Source organism: Muntiacus reevesi, chromosome 4 (genome assembly GCF_963930625.1).
Source record: "Muntiacus reevesi chromosome 4, mMunRee1.1, whole genome shotgun sequence".
Lineage (NCBI taxonomy): Eukaryota > Metazoa > Chordata > Mammalia > Artiodactyla > Cervidae > Muntiacus > Muntiacus reevesi.
Genome location: NC_089252.1, coordinates 63,467,809 through 63,486,868, shown reverse-complemented (window position 1 = coordinate 63,486,868; position 19,060 = coordinate 63,467,809). Strand labels below are relative to the sequence as shown.

Here is a 19,060-nt window from a genome sequence, read left to right as displayed (position 1 = left end):
AATAGCACTTCGCCCTCAAGAGAAGTTAGCCGGATGCACACTGGTGGACTTACTGGATCTTGGAGCTCGTCACCTTGTCCAGAGGCGTCTTTCCGTTTGACCAAGGAAAAGCGGCGGCTGGCACTCAGTGCCGAGCAGGGGAGAAACAGGGAGGATCCCCAAAATAAATGGTTTTGGCAGCTGCTGGGAACAACCCCCAAAGCCCCCCTCAGGGCCAGCGAGCCACGAACTGCGGTTCCTCCCAGCCTCTCAGGTGCATCATCATGGCGGCAGCTCCATTTGGTACTCCCGCCCTCAGCCAGATATCGCGAGAGCACAGCCTCACGTGTGCGCCAAAATCTGTTCGCTAAAGTGGGCTCAGGAGCTTGAGGCTCCAAAGCTAATGAGGCAGTTAGTGGAAAGGAGAGTTCGCTTTATTTCCAAGGCCTGCAACCGAGAGGGGAACTTCCGTCCAAAGGCTGACTCCACCCCCACCAGTCAGTGAGCAGGAGCTTTTAAGGATGGGGGAAGGGGTCCATGCAGAAACTTCGCAGTCAGCTCTGATGGTCATCCTGAAATTGGTCATCAGTGCTCTGATCAGTGTCATCTTGATTGTTTTAAGTGCGGCCTTCAGTTCCAGGGGCGGTTTGTTCCCGTTTCTTCGGAGCCAGTTCTCAGAATTGTGGCAGCTTGTCATGGTTACTGGCTTCCTGGTGGCTCAGAGAGTAAAGCGCCTGTCTGCAGTGCAGGAGACCCGGATTCGATCTATGGGTTGGGAAGATACCCGGAGAAGGAAATAGCAGCCCACTCCAGTACTCTTGCCTGGAAAATCCCATGGATTTTTCAGGCTCCTCTGAGCCTGATAGGCTACAGTCCATGGGATCGCAGGCTGGTCACCATGTAGTTAAATTCTTCCACCTGCAGGGGTTTCAGTATCTATGAGACCACTCACAGGACATGTTTCTCAATATTATCTATAGCCCTTGTGGAACTAAAAGCCCTTGACTTTGCTTAGTAACTAAACTGTTTCTGTTTGGTCTTGTTGGACTGTTTTTCTGTGTCTCTGCATTTTCTTGCTTCTCTGATTAAAGTTATTGTTTGACTAAAGTTTCTCCACAGACAGAAGGCAGGCTAAGGACATGGGAGGAAGGACCATAGGGTCCAGATCCATTGGTAACAGGGCCTGGCAGAACATGGCCAGGAAAGGAAACTAGTTATAATCCTAAGTGGAGACGCCAGGTTTAATACTCTTTAGAGCTGCAAAACCAACCATGACAGTTCCTTTTCAGTCTTTATCATGCACACTTGAAAAGCTCATAATCCCCTGTTTTTTTGACCCAGAAAACTCACCTTATCTGTTCTCCCTATTATAATGAAATTCAGAATATATTTGTTTCCCTCAATGCCAAAAAGAGTATTTTAGCACATCATAAGAGGTTGTTATATGCTCACAAAATATAATATGTATTAAGGCAAGAAAACCATCTTTCAAGTCGTCTTTGTTTTTGATCTGTAGAGGATTCATAGCTGAATTTAGGGAAACGTTCTTTCTCCAAATAATTACCATATCTATCTAATTCTAGCTGAAACAAGCTCTCGTCATTCTGCTTATTCACACACCTACATGAGCAAATGCAATTTCCTTGAGACAAAGTCTATTGCCCGGATTGGTAAGAAAGAAATAGGGAAAGTAATTATTCAAAAAAAAATACAGAAAACAAAAGAACCTTGGGCCTGCTTATTAGTTCGTTGATACAGAGCCATGATTCGAGATGGGGGGCTTGTGTAAGTGCACATCTTATGCTTGGCTTGGAAATAAATAAGGAGCAAATGCACAGTTTATGGAGGTAAAGGTACAGGAGATTTTCTTTTGATGATCAATTACTGTGCATATTATGGTAGCCTTACATATATCCATCCATAAATATGAAATGATACTATATCAACTTGCTTTTTACTGATGTTGTTGCTGTTCAGTCATGAAGTTGTGTCTGATTCCTTTTTTTTTTTTTTTTCAACCGATAGGCACAACAAGTTTCCCTGATGATTCAGTTGGTAAAGAGTCTGCCTGCATTGTGGGAGACCCAGGTTCGATCCCTGAGTGAGGAAGATCCCTGGAGAAGGAAATGGAAACCCATTCCTGGAGAGTTCCATGGACAGAGGAGCCTGGTGGGCTGCAGTCCATGGGGTCACAAAGAGTCAGACATGATTGAGTAACTAACACTTTCACAAGAAAATCAGCAAAAATGAAGATGATACCTTCCACTGTCTGCAACATGTGGTCTTGGCTGGCCAGTGTCTGAAATCCCTTCCTACCTTTGGAGAATTCACCTCACCTTATAAATTTTATATACATATAAGGGAAAAAGAGACCTACTCCAATTTTAGAAGCTGCCAAGACTCACTCCCCAGCTTCCTCTGCAGTAAGAGAGAAAGGATGAGACCTACATTCTATCAAACTGGCGCAGGTGGCAGAGGCCTTGTGTCCAGAGTGGATCAATGGGCAGCACCCAGGGCTGGTGGCTGTGACAGCTGAGGACAGCTGAGGACAGCCACGCCGTCCTCTGCAGATAGACTCAGTGGACGGATTTGGTCTGGCGTTTTGGGCTTCCATTTTCTGCTATTTTGCCAACTAGTTTCCTATTCCTCCAAGCATTTCAGTGATCTACCTAATGGGGTCTTACAAAGTTCCTCTGCAGTTTAAAAGACCCACAAATGATTTCTGTTACTTACCGCCAAGAACCTCATTAACATAACGGTCTTATCAATGATTCTCCTCCCTAATGCTAATATCTGGGCTTCTATATCATGTCCACCCCATACTAAGGCGGTTCATATTTTATATACCTGATTCTCTCCTGTGAAGTCCTTGAGGGCAGGCATCACTTTCATTTTTTTCTACCCATAACTTCAGTCAATAGCACAGTTCCTCACATATAGCAGGCACTTCAAAATGTGTGCAGAAGTGAATGGTGCCATTAAAATCCTTTTATTGTTTCCCAGGTAGGTGATTCACCTCACCCTTCAAAACTGAAATGACCGTATACTCTTTCATGTCTATTCTGGGAGAGATTTTCTTATGTGCTTATGAATTTGTCTTCTTTACTAGATGATTAGTTTCAGTGCAAAGACTGGCTCTTAGTCAAATCTGGATCCAATAACCCATGAATAGATTACTGGTGAGTGTGGACACAGTTAAGGAAGCATGGAGCCATGGCAAAGAATTACATCTACCGGCTCTTGCCCCAGTCATCTTCAATGCTCTGAAGCAACATCACACCTAGAACGGAAGTCCATTCTTTTCTAAGTTACGTTTATATCACCCCTTTGGCCTATTGGCACACAAACAATCCTCATATAAAACATTTATTCCAGCTCCTTGATGTAACCAAACAGGACCCAGGGGATGAAGGAAGCTTAGAATATCTAATTTTAGAAGAATCAGATGAAATTCTAGCATGCATAGAATCTGTATCAAATAATTCTAGTTGATTATGGCTAGTATTTTATAGCATGTGTAGCTATCATCTAAATTATCTTGTCCACATACTTGAAGAAAATGATAAATATTTCTATCATCCCAACTCACACATTGAAACATTCACTACAATCTCCCCCTTAAACCATCCTCCTAGACCAACTGGCCTTTCAAGTAGTCGAGATACTCAAGTTGTTCTGTAGGGATTACAAGGAACATAATTTTTTTATTCTATGTCCCTCTTGAGCTAATAGTTTCTGCCCAGCTGTCTTACATGTTTATTCAGCCTGTCTGCAGGGTGACCCAGTGCAAGGAGGGCCAGTTTTGCTGCTAAAAAATCTAGGTTTGAATCTAGGCTACCCCACTCACTGTGTATCCCTGGGCAAGTTACAAATTTCACTTCCCCTCAGTTTCCTACAAAGATGAGTGTGGTACCGTGCAGAGGTTTGTAAAACTTAAGTGGAAGATTGTATATGATTTTATATCCATAGGCACCTAGCAAGTGGCCACAGAAGTGAATGTTGTTGTTATTACTGTGGTTGTTTTCAGGTACTGGGCTCAGTATTTTAAGCCACATTACTTTTATAAAAATATTTATTTTTTGCTGTACTACACAGCATGTGAGATTTTAGTTCCCCAGTCAAGGATAGAATCCATGCCGCCTGCAGTGGAAGCATGGAATCTTAACCACTGGACCACCAGGAAGCTCCAATCCACATTAATTTTTTTGTTAACTTTTTTAATATCTCACTGAAGTTTAGTTGATTTACAATGTTGTGTCAATTTCTGCTGGGCAGCCAAGTGATTCAGTTTACACATTATTTTGTTGATCACGTGCCACAGGTTTCACGTAAGGCACTGTTCTCATTCCCATTTTACTGACAGGGCAGTTGAGGCTCAGAGGAGTTGAAGAGCCTGTCCTGAATCGCCCTGCTCATCAGGAGACACATGTACCTCTCTTCACTCCCGAGACCTCCTGCTGTGGCTCCTGCCACTTCCTTTCCCATCACATGCTTCCTGCCCACTCACCAGGTTCTCACTTCCAGATGGACAGGGCCACCGCGCTGCAGATCATGAAGTCGCCTCCAGCCTGTCACTTCATTACTCAGGTGCTGAATCACAGGCCTGAGCCTCACCTCACCCCCTCCTCTGCCCACACGGTCCTGACGGTACACTGAGCCCCAGCACTGGCTCCCTCGGCTCTGACAACAGAATGACAGACCCTCCCAGTTTATTTATCAGAAGAGCCCTAAGCCTTTAATAAATGACCACTTCAGAAACACAATTTCAGCGATCTCAGACAGGGCTATAACTGAAGATGGTATTGTCACTGGTGCTGACGGAGGGCTGACTGTATTTGCTCCTCCATCCTCTTGTGTTCCCTTCAGAGACCACAGAAATACAGTTAAAAAATAACTTAGCCATGCTGAGATCTCCACAAGGTAAGCATTTCTGTATCATTCCCTGCAACAGGCTCAGGCCATCCTTAAAATGGAAATGCCTGCTGCAATGACCCACTGGTGGCTTCCTAATGACCTGTTTCATTGTTAAATGTCTGCTTTTACCTGATAAATTATTGAACCATAGTATCAACTGTGTGCGAGGCTAAAAAAAAAAAAAAAAAACACTGTGCTGCTGATCTTTCCAGAAACAGCTCTACCCCTCACACAGCGCTTGTTCTTTATTCTGCATTCTGGATTAGGTGATGTGCCTGCTGACTCCAAGCTCCTTAGGGGAGGAACTTTCTGTTCTTTGCACGACACACTTCATTATATGAGAAAGCTCTCTGTACCTCGAGAGTAGCACATAAATAAAACTACTTGAGAGCTAATGCAAAAGAGAGTAGATAAAAATGCCATGTTTTGAGAAGTGAACGATACCGTGGCTTCATGAATCTGAACATCACATTCATTTTAAATTAAAAACAAAGGTATATTATCATACAGAGTGAAGTAAGTCAGAAAGCAAAAGCAAATAGTGCATATTAATGCATATATATGGAATCTAGAAAAGTGATACAGATTATCTTATTAGCAAATCAGAAATAGAGATGCAGATATAGAGAACACATATATGGATGCCAAGGGGGAAATAGGAAGGAGAAAAGCTGGGAGATTGGGATTGACACATATACACCATTGACACTATGTATAACATAGGTAACTAATGAGAATCAGTTGTGTGTTAATTCTGTAAACAGAACCATATACTGTATAGCACAGGGAACTCTGCTCAGTGTTCTGTGGTGACATTGATGGGAAGGAAGTCCAAGAAGGAGGGGAGATGTGTACACATGTGGCCGATTCACTCTCTGGTATGCATGAAACTGATACAGCATTGTAAAGCAGCCATACTCAAATAAAAGCTAATGCGACAAGCAGGCTATAATTCACTGATAATTCACTCCAGGAAAGGCACTGGAAGAAAAGCATTGCACTGGCAAACAACATTAGATATAAAATAATAACTTATGTGAAAAGAATGTCTTCAAAACTAGAGTACTCAGCTTTTGAATGGAGGTATTGTAGAGCCAATAAAATGGTCCTTATGGAAACTATATGATGACATGGGGTGGAAAGCAGTACATAAAATAGTATCTGCTCTTGAAATTATGGCCACTCTTATACAGAAAAATGCAAATAAGATTTCCTAGATTTAAAGGACCTTACACTAACCATGTGGAGTGGTGAGCAGCGGTGGCCGACAAGAGATACCCCGTGTCCAAGGTCAGAGAAACCCCAAAAAGTCGGTAGGTGCTGAGAGAGGGCATCAGAAGGCAGACGGACTGAAACAACAGTCACAGAAAACTAACCAATCTAATCACATGGACCACAGCCTTGTCTAACTCAATGAAACTATGAGCCATGCCGTGTAGGGCCACCCAAGACAGTCGGATCATGGTGGAGAGGTCTGACAGAATGTGATCCACTGGAGAAAGGAATGGCAAACCACTTCAGTATTCTTGCCTTGAGAACCCAATGAACTATATGAAAAGGTGAAAAGATAGGACGACAAAAGATGAACTCCCCAGCTCAGTAGGTGCCACTATGCTACTGGAGATCAGTGGAGAAATAACTCCAGAAAGAACGAAGAGACGGAGCCAAAACAAAAACAACACCCAGTTGGAGATGTGATTGGTGATGGAAGCAAGGTCTGATGCTGTAAAGAGCAATACTGGATAGGAACCTGGAATGTTATGTCCATGAATCAAGGCAAATTGGAAGTGGTCAAACAGGAGATGGCAAGAGTGAATGTCGACATTTTAGGAATCAGCAAGCTAAAATGGACAGGAATGGACGAATTTAACTCGGATGACCATTATCTACTACTGTGGGCAAGAATCCAATAGCAGAAATGGAGCAACCATCATAGTCAACAGAAGAGTCCAAAATGCAGTACTTGGATGCAATCGCAAAAATGCCAGAATGATCTCAGTTAGTTTCCAAGGCAAACCATTTGATATCACAGTAATCTAAGTCTATGCCCCAACCAGTAATGCTGAAGAAGCTGAAGTTGAACAGTTCTATGAAGACCTACAACACCTTTTAGAACCAACACCCAAAAAAGACGTCCAATTCATTATAGGGGACTAGAAGGCAAAAGTAGGAAGTCAGGAAACACCTGGAGTAACAGGCAAATTTGACCTTGCAGTACATAATGAAGCAGAGAAAAGACTAATATGGTTTTGCCAGGAGAACGCACTGATCATAGCAAACACCCTCTTCCAACAACACAAGAGAAGACTACACATGGACATCATCAGATGGTCAACACCAAAATCAGATTGATTATATTCTTCCCAGCCAAAGATGGAGAAGCTCTATACAGTCAGCAAAATCAAGACTGGGAGCTGACTGTGGCTCAGATCATGAACTCCTTATTGCCAAAGTCAGACTTAAATTAAGAAAGTAGGGAAAACCACTAGACCATTCAGGTACAACCTAAATCAAACCCCTTACAATTATACAGTGGAAGTGAGAAATAGATTTAATGGACTAGATTTGATAGAGTGCCTGATGAACCATGGACGGAGGTTTGTGACATTGTAAAGGAGACAGGAATCAAGACCATTCCCAAGAAAAAGAAATGCAAAAAGGCAAACTGCCTGTTGGAAGAGACCTTACAAACAGATGTGAAAAGAAGAGAAGCAAAAAGCAAAGGAGAAAAGGAAAGATATATCCATTTGAATGCAGAGTTCCAAAGAATAGCAAGGAGAGATAAGAAAGCCTTCCTCAGTGATCAGTGCAAAGAAATAGAGGAAAACAATAGAATGGGAAAGACTAGAGATCTCTTCAAGAAAATTAGAGACGCCAAGGAAACATTTCATGTAAAGATGGGCACAATAAAGGATAGAAATGGTATGGACCTAACAGAAGCAGAATACATTAAGAAGAGATGGCAAGAATACACAGAAGAACTATATAAAAAAGATCTTCATGACCCAGATAATCATGATTGTATGATCACTCACCTAGAGCCAGACATCCTGGAATGTAAAGTCAAGTGGGCCTTAGGAAGCATCACTACAAAGCTAGTAGAGGTGACGGAATTCCAGTTGAAATATTTCATAAAAGATGATGCTGTGAAAGTGCTGCATTCAATATGCCAGCAAATTTGGAAAACTCAGCAGTGGCCACAGGACTGGAAAAGGTCAGTTTTCATTCCAATCCCAAAGAAAGGCAATGCCAGAGAATGCTCAAACTACTGCACAATTGCACTCATCTCACAGGTTAGTAAAGTAATGCTCATAATTCTGCAAGCCAGGCTTCAGTAATACATGAACCGTGAACTTCCAGATGTTCAAGCTGGTTTTAGAAAAGGCAGAGGAGCCAGAGATCAAATTGCCAACATCTGCTAGATCATCAAAAAACCAAGAGAGTTCCAGAAAAACATCTATTTCTGCTTTATTGACTATGCCAAAACCTTTGACTGTATGGATCACAATAAACTGTGGAAGATTCTTCAAGAGATGGGAATACCAGACCACCTGACCTTCCTCTTGAGAAATCTGTACGCAGGTCAAGAAGCAATGGTTAGAACTGGATATGGAACAACAGACTGGTTCCAAATAGGAAAAGGAGTACATCGAGGCTGTATATTGTCACCTTGTTTATTTAACTTATATGCAGAGTACATCATGAGAAACACTGGGCTGGAAGAAGCACAAGTTGGAATCAAGATTGCTGGGAGAAATATTAATAACCTCAGATATGCAGATGACACCACCCTCATGGCAAAAATTGAAGAAGAACTAAAGAGCCTCTTGATGAAAGTGAAAGAGGAGAGTGAAAGAGTTGGCTTAAAGCTCAACATTCAGAAAACTAAGATCATGGCATCTGGTCCCATCACTTCATGGCAAATAGATGGGGAGACAGTGGAAACAGTGTCAGACTTTATTTTTTGGGGCTCCAAAATCACTGCAGATGGTGACTGCAGCCATGAAATTAAAAGACACTTGCTCATTGGAAGGAAAGTTATGACCAACCTAGACAGCATATTAAAAAGCAGAGACATTACTTTGCCAACAAAGGTCCATCTAGTCAAGGCTATGGTTTTTCCAGTAGTCATGTATGTGAGAGTTGGACTATAAAGATGAGTGCTGAAGAATTGATGATTTTGAACTGTGGTGTTGGAGAAGACTCTTGAGAGTCCCTTGGACTGCAAGGAGATCCAACCAGCCCATCCTAAAGGAGATTAGTCCTGGGTTTTCACTGGAAGGACTGATGCTGAAGCTGAAATTCCAATACTTTGGCCACCTGATGTGAAGAACTGACTCATTTGAAAAGACCCTGATTCTGGGGAAGATTGAGGGCAGGAGGAGAAGGGGACGACAGAGGACGAGATGGTTGGATGGCATCACCGACTCGATGGACATGGGTTTGAGTGAACTCCAGGAGCTGGTGATAGACAGGGAGTTCTGGCGTGCTGCATGGAGTCGCAAAGAGTCGGACACGACTGAGCAACTGAACCAGCTGACTGCCTGCCTGACACTAGCCATGAGCCATAAAGGATTTAGGCAGCATATGCATAGCAGGAGCTACAGTCTCCCTTGTGAATCAGGATAGGATGGGTTGTGCACAGAACAGCCCCCGTAGCTCTATGACCACACACACATTGTCCCTTAACCCAAGTTCTCTACAGTCCCGTTGTCCACCAAGGTAGTGACTCCCAAGAGCCATGGTTCGGCACTCACATCCCTTTCATCTGGAACAGCTGTGCCACTGGGACAGAGAGCTTCCAGGGTTGATCAGGCAAGCTGGAGGAGGACCCAGAAGATGTGCCTGCTGTTACGGATCAAGCTGTGTCTCCTCAAAATTCATACGTTGAAGCCCTGGCATCCCTGTGACTGTATCTGGAGGCAAAATGAGGTCCTAAGGATGGGCCCGGATCTAATGAGGATGGTGCCCTGATAAGGAGCAGAAGCAGCATGGGGACTCTTGCTGGCTCTCCTGATCTGCCCACCTGTGGGGACTGTGAGGTCACAGCAAGCCGGTGACCATCTACAACCAGGAGGACAGCTCTCTTCAGAATCCCAGTTTGCCAGCACCTTTTTCCATGACTGTGAGGAAACGGACGTTTATTGCTTTGTTTTGTTTTTAATGTCCCACACTTTTTTTTTTTGATGTGGATGTTTTATATAGTCTTTATTTAATGTGCTACAATATCACTTCTATTTTAGTTGTTGTTGTTGTTGTTTTTTTTTTTTTTTTTGGCCAAAAGGTATGGGGGATCTCAGCTCCCCAACCAGGGATTGAACCCTGCCCCCCACAGTGGAAGGTGGAGTCTTGCCCACTGAGCCGTCAGGGAAGTTTCAGAAGTCTGTGGTATTTTGTCCTGGTGGCCTGAGCTAACTGATAACACACCTGCCTCAGCTCCAGGGTGACTATGTATCTGACCCCAGACCATCCTTGGGAACTAGCGATCTGGCTCTGCCTCATTGCACTGAGACCAGAAGTTGTGTTGCTCGTTCAGGCACGAGGGAAAGGGGAGCAAGTATCAGTGAACACTGACAGGGTTCCCACACCTCCAGACACTCCTCGGTGAGGCCCAAACTCGCTCTGAGCTGGGGAGAAAACAAACAGTATTTCAGGAAAATAAGAACGAGCCGGAACCCGTAAGGAGTTTGTGTCACTTCCAGTCCTCTTGGATTTAGACCCCAGGTACAGGAAGTGTGTGAAATGAATCTTGAAATGGTGGGTACTTCTGAGAATAGATGGCTTGATTATGAATATACTCTGAGGTTTTTGAACACAGGAGTTTCCCAAGGTCCCAGGTATGGTCAGGACATGAGGAAGCCACTGGGGCATATGGGGAACTGATCTCCAGGTGCTTACAGGGATTTGGGTAGAAGACTGAAGTAGAACATTCAAAATCAGTAACAGCCCAAGACTGGACACAAAAATTAGCTCAGGACAGAGTTAGCAGGTGGCGTGGACACTCCATTCATGAGGGGAACTCGAGCATCTTTTCCAGGCTCCCTGGTGCTGGGTCCTGCAGGACAACATTAACAGTAGAAGATGCTGACAAGGGCTGGGATTTATAGCTTCAATAAGGACAGTGGGATCATATGATCGCAGAGGCCATGTGGCATTACTTAACAGACAGAGGCAAGATGGATGAAATTACTGTGAGGAAAAACAAAGCCAAACTGGCAACCAGGGAGTCTTGACCCGTGAAGATCTGTGACTACAGAGCACAGACCACAGTATCTCAGGGACAGGGTCTGGCATAGCAGGACAGCCTCCCCGAAGCAGAGAAGACATCGCTGCCCTTATTCCATAGCTCTAAAAATGATGTACAGCATTTGGTGAGTCTCTGTGAATTTTAGAGGCAACTCATACCTCACTTGGGAATATTGCTCTAAGCCATTTATCAGGTGATGCAGAAAGGGGTGTTTAGAGCAAGAGAAGATTCTGCAGCCGTTCCAGGGTGTGGGGCGAGCTATCCTGCCACTGAGGCCATAAGACTAACAGATGTCATGGTGTTAGGGACACTCCCGGTGTATAAGAATGCAGTGTATCATCCTTGACAAGCCTCGATAGAAGAGTCTAGTGCATATACCTTGGATTCTAGAATAAGGCCATGTTTTTAGCAGGAGAAACTGTTGGAAAACAGTTCCTAGAGTGCTAAAAAGCCTTGAAAGTGAAAGTGTTAGTCATTCAGTCATGTCCTACTCTTTTTGATCCCATGGACTGTAGCCCCCCAGGCTCCTCTGTCCATGGGATTCTCCAGGCAGGAATACTGGAGTGGGTTGCCATTTCCTACTCCAGGGGATCTTCCCAACCCAGGGGTCGAACCTAGGTCTCCTGTATTGAAGGCAGATTCTGAAGCCCTAGGAGAATCTTAACAGCCTGACCAGAGAAAACCAAGGAAGCATGTGTCTGGGTTGCTCATTATGAACGGATACTATCAGATCCATCAAACCATAATATAGCGTGGCTGCAGCAGTCCTTCATATGATGAAAATGGTGCCTCCAGGATCAGGCACAGATGGGTCTTGGAGGCACAGAGAACTCACAGGAGGAGGTGGCCCATCTCTGAACTCATGTGTTACATTCTCAGAGGGACACTCATCCTAGAAGGAGACATGTGGGTCCAGGTCCCTGACATATGGGCTCTGGGTATTGGTGCTGATGATGTCCTACAGAAGCCTGGTCTGAGGTGACCTTCAGGGAAATCCTCCCAGTGGACAAAGGTAAGAACAGGAAATGTGGTCTTTGCTTTGTATGGAGAAAGAAATGACCTGAGTTGAAATGTACAATAATATTCAATTCTGGGCATTGCTGAATGTCTCTACTTACTGGGCAGCTGCCAGGAAAGAGTGAGACCAGAAAAGCAGAAACAAAGGAGTTTGGGAAATAGACACAGGGGTGAACTTGCTGCAAAGGACATAAAACAGGCTCCTTTGTGTTTTGTGCTGGAGCTCACTCTAACGTGACCATTGCCCCAGAGCCTGAGCAAAGGGCCCAGGAATAGTGTTGCTGTGTGATGGTGACAGAAATGGAGGTGGCATGTGGGTCACACAGCTCCTCTTACCAAGGTCACCATCGAATACTCAGCCTGCCAAGAGCAGAATCTGATGCACTGTCTCCTGTTGAGAGCTGCCAGCCACTTCCTGGTAGATTGATTTATTAGATGACTCCTATCTAGAATGTTGCTTACTGGAATTGATACCTATTCCAGACATGGAATCACCTTCCTGGCCTACCGTCCCTCTGCTGGAACCTGACAAGTCAGCCTTTGGGCTGGCCAGCTGGTGCGAGTGGTAAAGAACCCGCCTGCCATTACAGGAGACAGAAGAGACATGGGTTTGACCCTTGGGTCAGGAAGATCCCCTAGAGGAGGACATGGCAAGCCGCTCCACTTTTCTTGCCTAGACAATCCCATGGACAGAGGAGCCTGGTGGGCTACGGTCCTTAGGGTCACAAAGAGTCAGATACAACTGAAGTGACTTAGCGCACACACAGCACATTTAGAATATTACTTACTGGAATCGATACCTCTTCCAGACATGGGCCTACAGTCCCTCCGTTGGAACCACACACAGATTTGCAGAACATCTTTACAGCTGCCTACGATACCAATCGTCGCCAACTAAAAGACACTTTTTTGTGGTGATGGGCATTTGATCACTTGATCCACCATATATCTCCTCACTCAGAAGCAATTGGCCTGACAGCATGACGGAGTGGCTCATTGAAGTCTCCCATAAGGCCCGCCTCAGGGACAACACCCTGGGGATCTTGGACACTGTGCTCTGAGGCTTGGTGCTGAAGCAGTGGCTAATACACATGGCACTATGTCCCCCAAACCCAGAGTCAACGGGCTGGAATGGTACCCAGGGGCACAAGCCAGATAGAGAACACTTCTCATGCCCAGGTTCTAGTTTCTGAAATTTGTTCTTCTTGTTCCTAAAATGTTAGATTCCGCTGGGTCGGATTCCACACAACCTTAACCTACAGCTACCACCTTGCCAGCTGGGGGCTCCTCAGTACAGCAGAACAGCAAACAAGAAAAGGCATTATTATGTTGGCAGTCCTAACTGATCCCATTACCTTGTGGAGGGACGCTGTTACACAACGACAAGCAGGAAGGAGCACAGTATGGTACCTCGGGGCTTCCCTGGGGCATCGTTTAGTGTGTCTGTGCTCAGTAATAACTGTAAATGGGAAACTGCAGAAACCATAGTTCAAGAAAGGTAAAACAACTGAGGACTTACATCCCTCAGAGATGAAGCTCTGAGCTACCCTACTACGCAAGCAACTTGTCTGCACTGAAGTGCTGACTAAAGGTGAAGGAAATAAATAATGAGAGAGAGAGAGAGGCCATGAATGTTAATTGTGGCCCCAGAAGGAGTTGCAGAAGTAATAGCTGAAGTTAATTCCACAGATCCTCATGTCTAAGCGTTTTGTAGACTTGGAGGGGTGACCACAGCTTTGAAATCTCCGTGAATGTTAAAGATGGTGGAAAGCATGAGGAGGTTGAGGTACTTTTGTGGACACACTATACTAAGTAGCTTTGTACCCTAATTCACATTTTCCATCAAACTATTTACTCCAGCCATTGGCGCAACAACAGGCTTCTACCTGGAAGCTTTACCTGCCATGACATAACAGGACATCACTTCAGCTGCCCGGCTGCTCCCCTGAATCTGCAGTAGAGACCAGCTGCAAGAACTCACTTGGAACTCACACATGGAAATCCTGAAAGTGCAAGAGAGCTAACACTTTACAAGGAAACGCTGAGAGGTGGGGGATGACAAGTGTGGATAGAAAAATGCTCCTCTCTCTGTCCTTTTGGTGGACACTTCTGAGACGCCTGATCCTTCAGAGGGATGTGGCAGAATTCATCACTGATAGACTGAAGAATGAACACTTCCGTGGTATAATCGGGTTCTGATGATTCAGTGATCAGAAGACAAATAATTGAGAAATAGAGAAAGGGTCTGAATAGACATTTTCTCCAAGGATATACTAAGGGTCAAAAAGCACACAAAAGGTGTTCACCATCATTAGCCAGGAAAGGCAAAAAAAAGCCTCCATGTGATATCAGTTCATACCTCCTACAACGGACAAAATCAAAAAGACAGACAATAACAAGCATTGCCAAGAATGTAAGGAAATTGAAACCCTCATTCATTGCACGTTAGAATGTAAAATGGTATAATCATTTTGGAAAACAAGCCAGAAGCTCCTCAGAAGATTAAACATAGAGTTACCATATGACCCAGAAATGCCACTTCTAGGAATACACCCAAGAAAATTAAAAACACGTGTCCACACAAAACCTTGTATACTGTACCAAAGTTCCTGGCATCCTTATAATAGCCAAAATGTAGGCACAACACTAGTGTCCACCAACTGGTGAATGGATAATTAAATGGGATTTGTTCATATAAGGGAATGTTATTTGACAATAAAAAGATGTGCAGGGCTGACACATTCTGAAACATGGCTGAACCTTGAAAACATGCTCAGTGAAAAGCTGGTCTCATGTGTTTCCCCCTGCATGGAGTAGGCAAACGCATAGAGAGGAAGTAGATTGGTGGTTACCCGGACCCGGGAGAAAGGACAAGTAAAGGAAACAAGCTTTCTGTTGGGATACTGAGAATGTTCCAAAATTTGACTGTGGTAAAGGCTGCACAACTGTGAGGGAAATTAAATAGTCTTCTTTAGGCTTCAGAGACAAAGCAGAGCAGGCCTCCGACCTCGCTTCTAACCTGCCTGGACCCTGCACTGTGAATGCCCTGCCTGCCTGCTGTGAGCACACCATGGATAAGATAGGGGAGGAATCTTGAGACTGTTGAGACCCTCGAGGGGGTCTGGCCAACCAAGCCCCAGGATTAACATTCCAAGTTTTACAGGACAGAACAAACTGCATTAACATGAACCCGGAGTGGCAGTTTGCTCACAGATTGATGATGATATCACACTGCACCCTGGGATGATAAGCAGGAACCCTAAATTGCAGTTCTAAAAGTCTTACCCATGGAGCAGACGGGCTGCCTGGGACCTTTTCAAAACTGGGGCTCCAGATATGCTGTGATACAGGACTTCCCAGCACTGTTTGAGTCTGGATGTTGGTCAGAACCCGATTTGGTGATGTATCCTCTGCTGTTGCTATATTTCTCTTTTCTTTTAATGTTCATATATTGACAGTAAGCTAGATAATTCTCTAATAAATATTGGTATTACTTGTGTATAACGAGTGACTTATTTTGTTAACAAATCCTTTGAACCTGAGATGAAAGTGAAAACTTTCTGCAAAACAACAACTTGGGTACACAAAAACTATGAAATTATACATTTCAAATGGAGGAACTTTATGTTATGTGGATTATATCTCCAAAAAAAAGGCTATTTTAAGAATGAAGACACTAAAGAATTGCACCCTTTTCCTCTAATCTGTTTTCCTCTCTCTCGAGTCTATTCCCTGGATCACCGTTCATAATGAGCTAGCTGCATGCAAGCCCTGATTCAGACTTTGCTTTCTGGGAAGAAGGCAGGATGGACATAGGTGTCTGTGAGTGAGTACATTTCTCCTTGGAGAAAAAAGTGAACAGGGGGTACCACTACCAACATAGTTACCTAGGGAGACACTCAAGGTTTTTGCCTGTTTTACTTTCTTGTATCAATGGGATAAAGAACAAACCTCATACCCATTCCTATTTTCTCACAGCCTTTCCTCTCGAAGATTTTATGAATCCAGGCAAATATGATATCATTTATATATGCAATCTAAAATATGACACAAATTAATTTATCTACCAAAAAAAAAAAAAAAACAAACCAGACTTAGATCATAGAGAAGAGGCTTGTGCTTACCAAAGTGGAGCAGGGGGTGAGGGAGGGATGGACTGGGAGTGTGGGGTTAGCAGATGCCAGCTAGTATATTCAGGATGGCTGAACAACAAGGTCCTTCTGTATAGCACAGGGGACTATATTCAACATCCCCTGAGAAACCATAACAGAAAATATGAAAAAGAATTATATATATATATACTCACTTACATACATATAACTGAATCTCTTTGCTGTACATCAGAAATTAACACAGCATTGCAGATCAACTATGTGCTGTGTTGTTTCAGTTGTGTCTGACCCTTTGCGTCCCTATAGACTGTAGCCCACCAGGCTTCTCTCTCCATGGGGTTCTCCAAGCAAGAATACTGGAGTGGGTTACCACTTCCTTCTCCAAGGGATCTTCCCAACCCAGGGATTGAACGCTCGTCTCTTACATCTCTGCAGTGGCAGATGGGTTCTTTACCACTAGCACCACCTGGGAAGCCCTTCAATAAAATTAAAAATAAAAAAGAATTAGGGTAAGAAGATGTACTGACAATAATTTAGAGATTGTTGTTTGTTTTTTTTTTAATCCTGGGATAGGAATAAATAAGAGATGCTTTTCCCTTCCTCATCTCTAGTTCTGATCCTGAGTAACGTACCCCATTTTAAGGATGCATTACTTTTCTGTTGCAGAGTTCTCAGGTATTCAGACAACCATCAGTTACCAAAGTTTTCCTTAGGGGAAGAACAGACGGAAGAGAGAATCTATTCTAGGGAGGACAAGGGGAAGAGACCTGTCTGATTCTGGATCTAAGACATACAGAATGCACTCACCACCTGCATAGTCTAGAGCAGGAATCTATGTACATTTTCTGCTGAACACTTTCTTTGTTTTGACTTTGCGGGCTACAAAGTCTCTGTCACAACCACTCATCTCTGTCCTTGGAGTGGGAAGGCAGCCAAAGGCTGCTGCAGACAATAAAATGGAATGAGCGTGGCTGTGTTCCAATAAAACTTTATTTATGGAAACTGCCTTTCCTATCACAGAAATTTTAATTTCTTATCATTTTCATGTGCCATGAAACATTATTCCTGTTTTGATCATTTTCAGCCATTTGAAACCAAAACCACTCTCCACTTGTGGGTCAAATGAAACTGGTAGTGAGAGAATTTTCAGGAGGAAGTAAGTGTCACTACCCTTAGCCAAGCTGAAAGTGGGGACCAAAGATAGGGCCCCTTGCTCATGCCTGGCATGGAGCAGGATGTTTACTCCAGGTGGACAGTGGAACCTGGGACAGGGCCCTGACTTGGGTCCCTGTGTCTGTGATGGGGGCTGGGTATCATCCAGAGGCCCATGCCATGAATCCCAGGTTTTACTAAGGCCCCCAGTGAAGGGAAACATCACCCAAGCTGACTTTGAATTATTTTCCTCCATGAAGACAACAGGTTTAAAGTATATTTAATTTCCTTAAAATTTTTTTAGATTTTATTGAAGTATACTTAATATTGGGCTTCCCAGGTGGTGCTAGTGGTAAAGAAACCTTAAGAGACTTAAGCGACCTTGGGTCTGGAAGATCCCCTGGAGGAGGGCATGGCAACCTACTCCAGTATTCTTGCCTGGAGAATCCCATGGACAGAGGAGCCTGGCGGGCTCTAATCCATGGGGCTGGCAAGGACTCAGACACGATTCAGGGACTTTGCACACACACATAACTGATACACAATGTTGTGTTAATTTCTTCTGTGCAGCAAAGTGAGTCAGTTACACAGCTACACTGGTTTGTCATAGGATATTGAATACAGTTCCCTGTGCCGCTATTTTATACATATATATACACACACATATAATTTTTTTTTAAATTTGAAGTTTATACCATCCAGTTCTGAGAAACAGTAATGTCAAGTTTCCATATGTCCTCAGAAAAAGACCAATGTACCTGGTCCTGAAGGAATATCAGGTCAGGGAGAGACTAGAATGTGAACCCAGAAACAGAAACTCACAGCTCAAGAAAGTATTTAATATCGACATAAAGTGACCTCTTTTTTTTCCTCGGCTAAATCCTATCATTGCCAGAGGACAGCCAACTTGCACCCTCTGAGACTGGAAGCACAGCTTAAAGCTGCTTACCACAAGGGCAGACTTGCTTTGAAATCTAGAGCTTTATTTAGGAATGCACATCAATTTGTATTCTCCTCCAGGGCCTAGCAGTGTGTTTTAATATAAAAATTGCATGTTAAACTGTTTACCATCAAAGAAAACCAGTGCTCTTGAAGATACATGGTGTTTACCCTATAGCTTTGAGGACCCCCAGGCAAACCACCTTATTCCCAAGGGCACACACGCTGTATCTGAGGACTGATAAAGCAACGCAGGCTGCAGGCTTCACTCAGGCCCTGGAGACTCAGTTTTCATTAACAGAGCATGATTGATGTGGGTTTCGAGACCCCATCCTCTGGGACAGGACACTGATTCTCACAATGTGGCCCCAGGATCAGCTGCAGCATCACCTGGGAACTTGATGGAAATGCAGTCTCGACTGCTCCACAGGACCCCCTGGATCATCAGGTCTCAGGGTGGAACCCAGCACCCGCCTCCAGGGGACTGTGATGCCCCTTCAAGCCTGAGAACTGCTGCTGCAGTGGAAGAAGTTGGAAAGCGCCATAAAAACCTTTTAAAATTTCATTACTTCATCACTTAGCCACGAAAACCAAGGAAAATGTTCCATTTGCAGCAACGTGGATGGACCTAGACATGATCACACTCAGTGAAGCTAGTCAGAGAAAGACAAATCATACCGATACCACTTACACGTGGAAT

General features: G+C 44.0%; 1 pseudogene; it reads left to right on the top strand.

Moving 5' to 3' along the window:
- Nucleotides 1-500: 500 nt before the first annotated feature.
- Nucleotides 501-19,060, top strand: part of LOC136167445 (mitochondrial carrier homolog 1-like) — a 174,943-nt pseudogene continuing 156,383 nt past the window's right edge.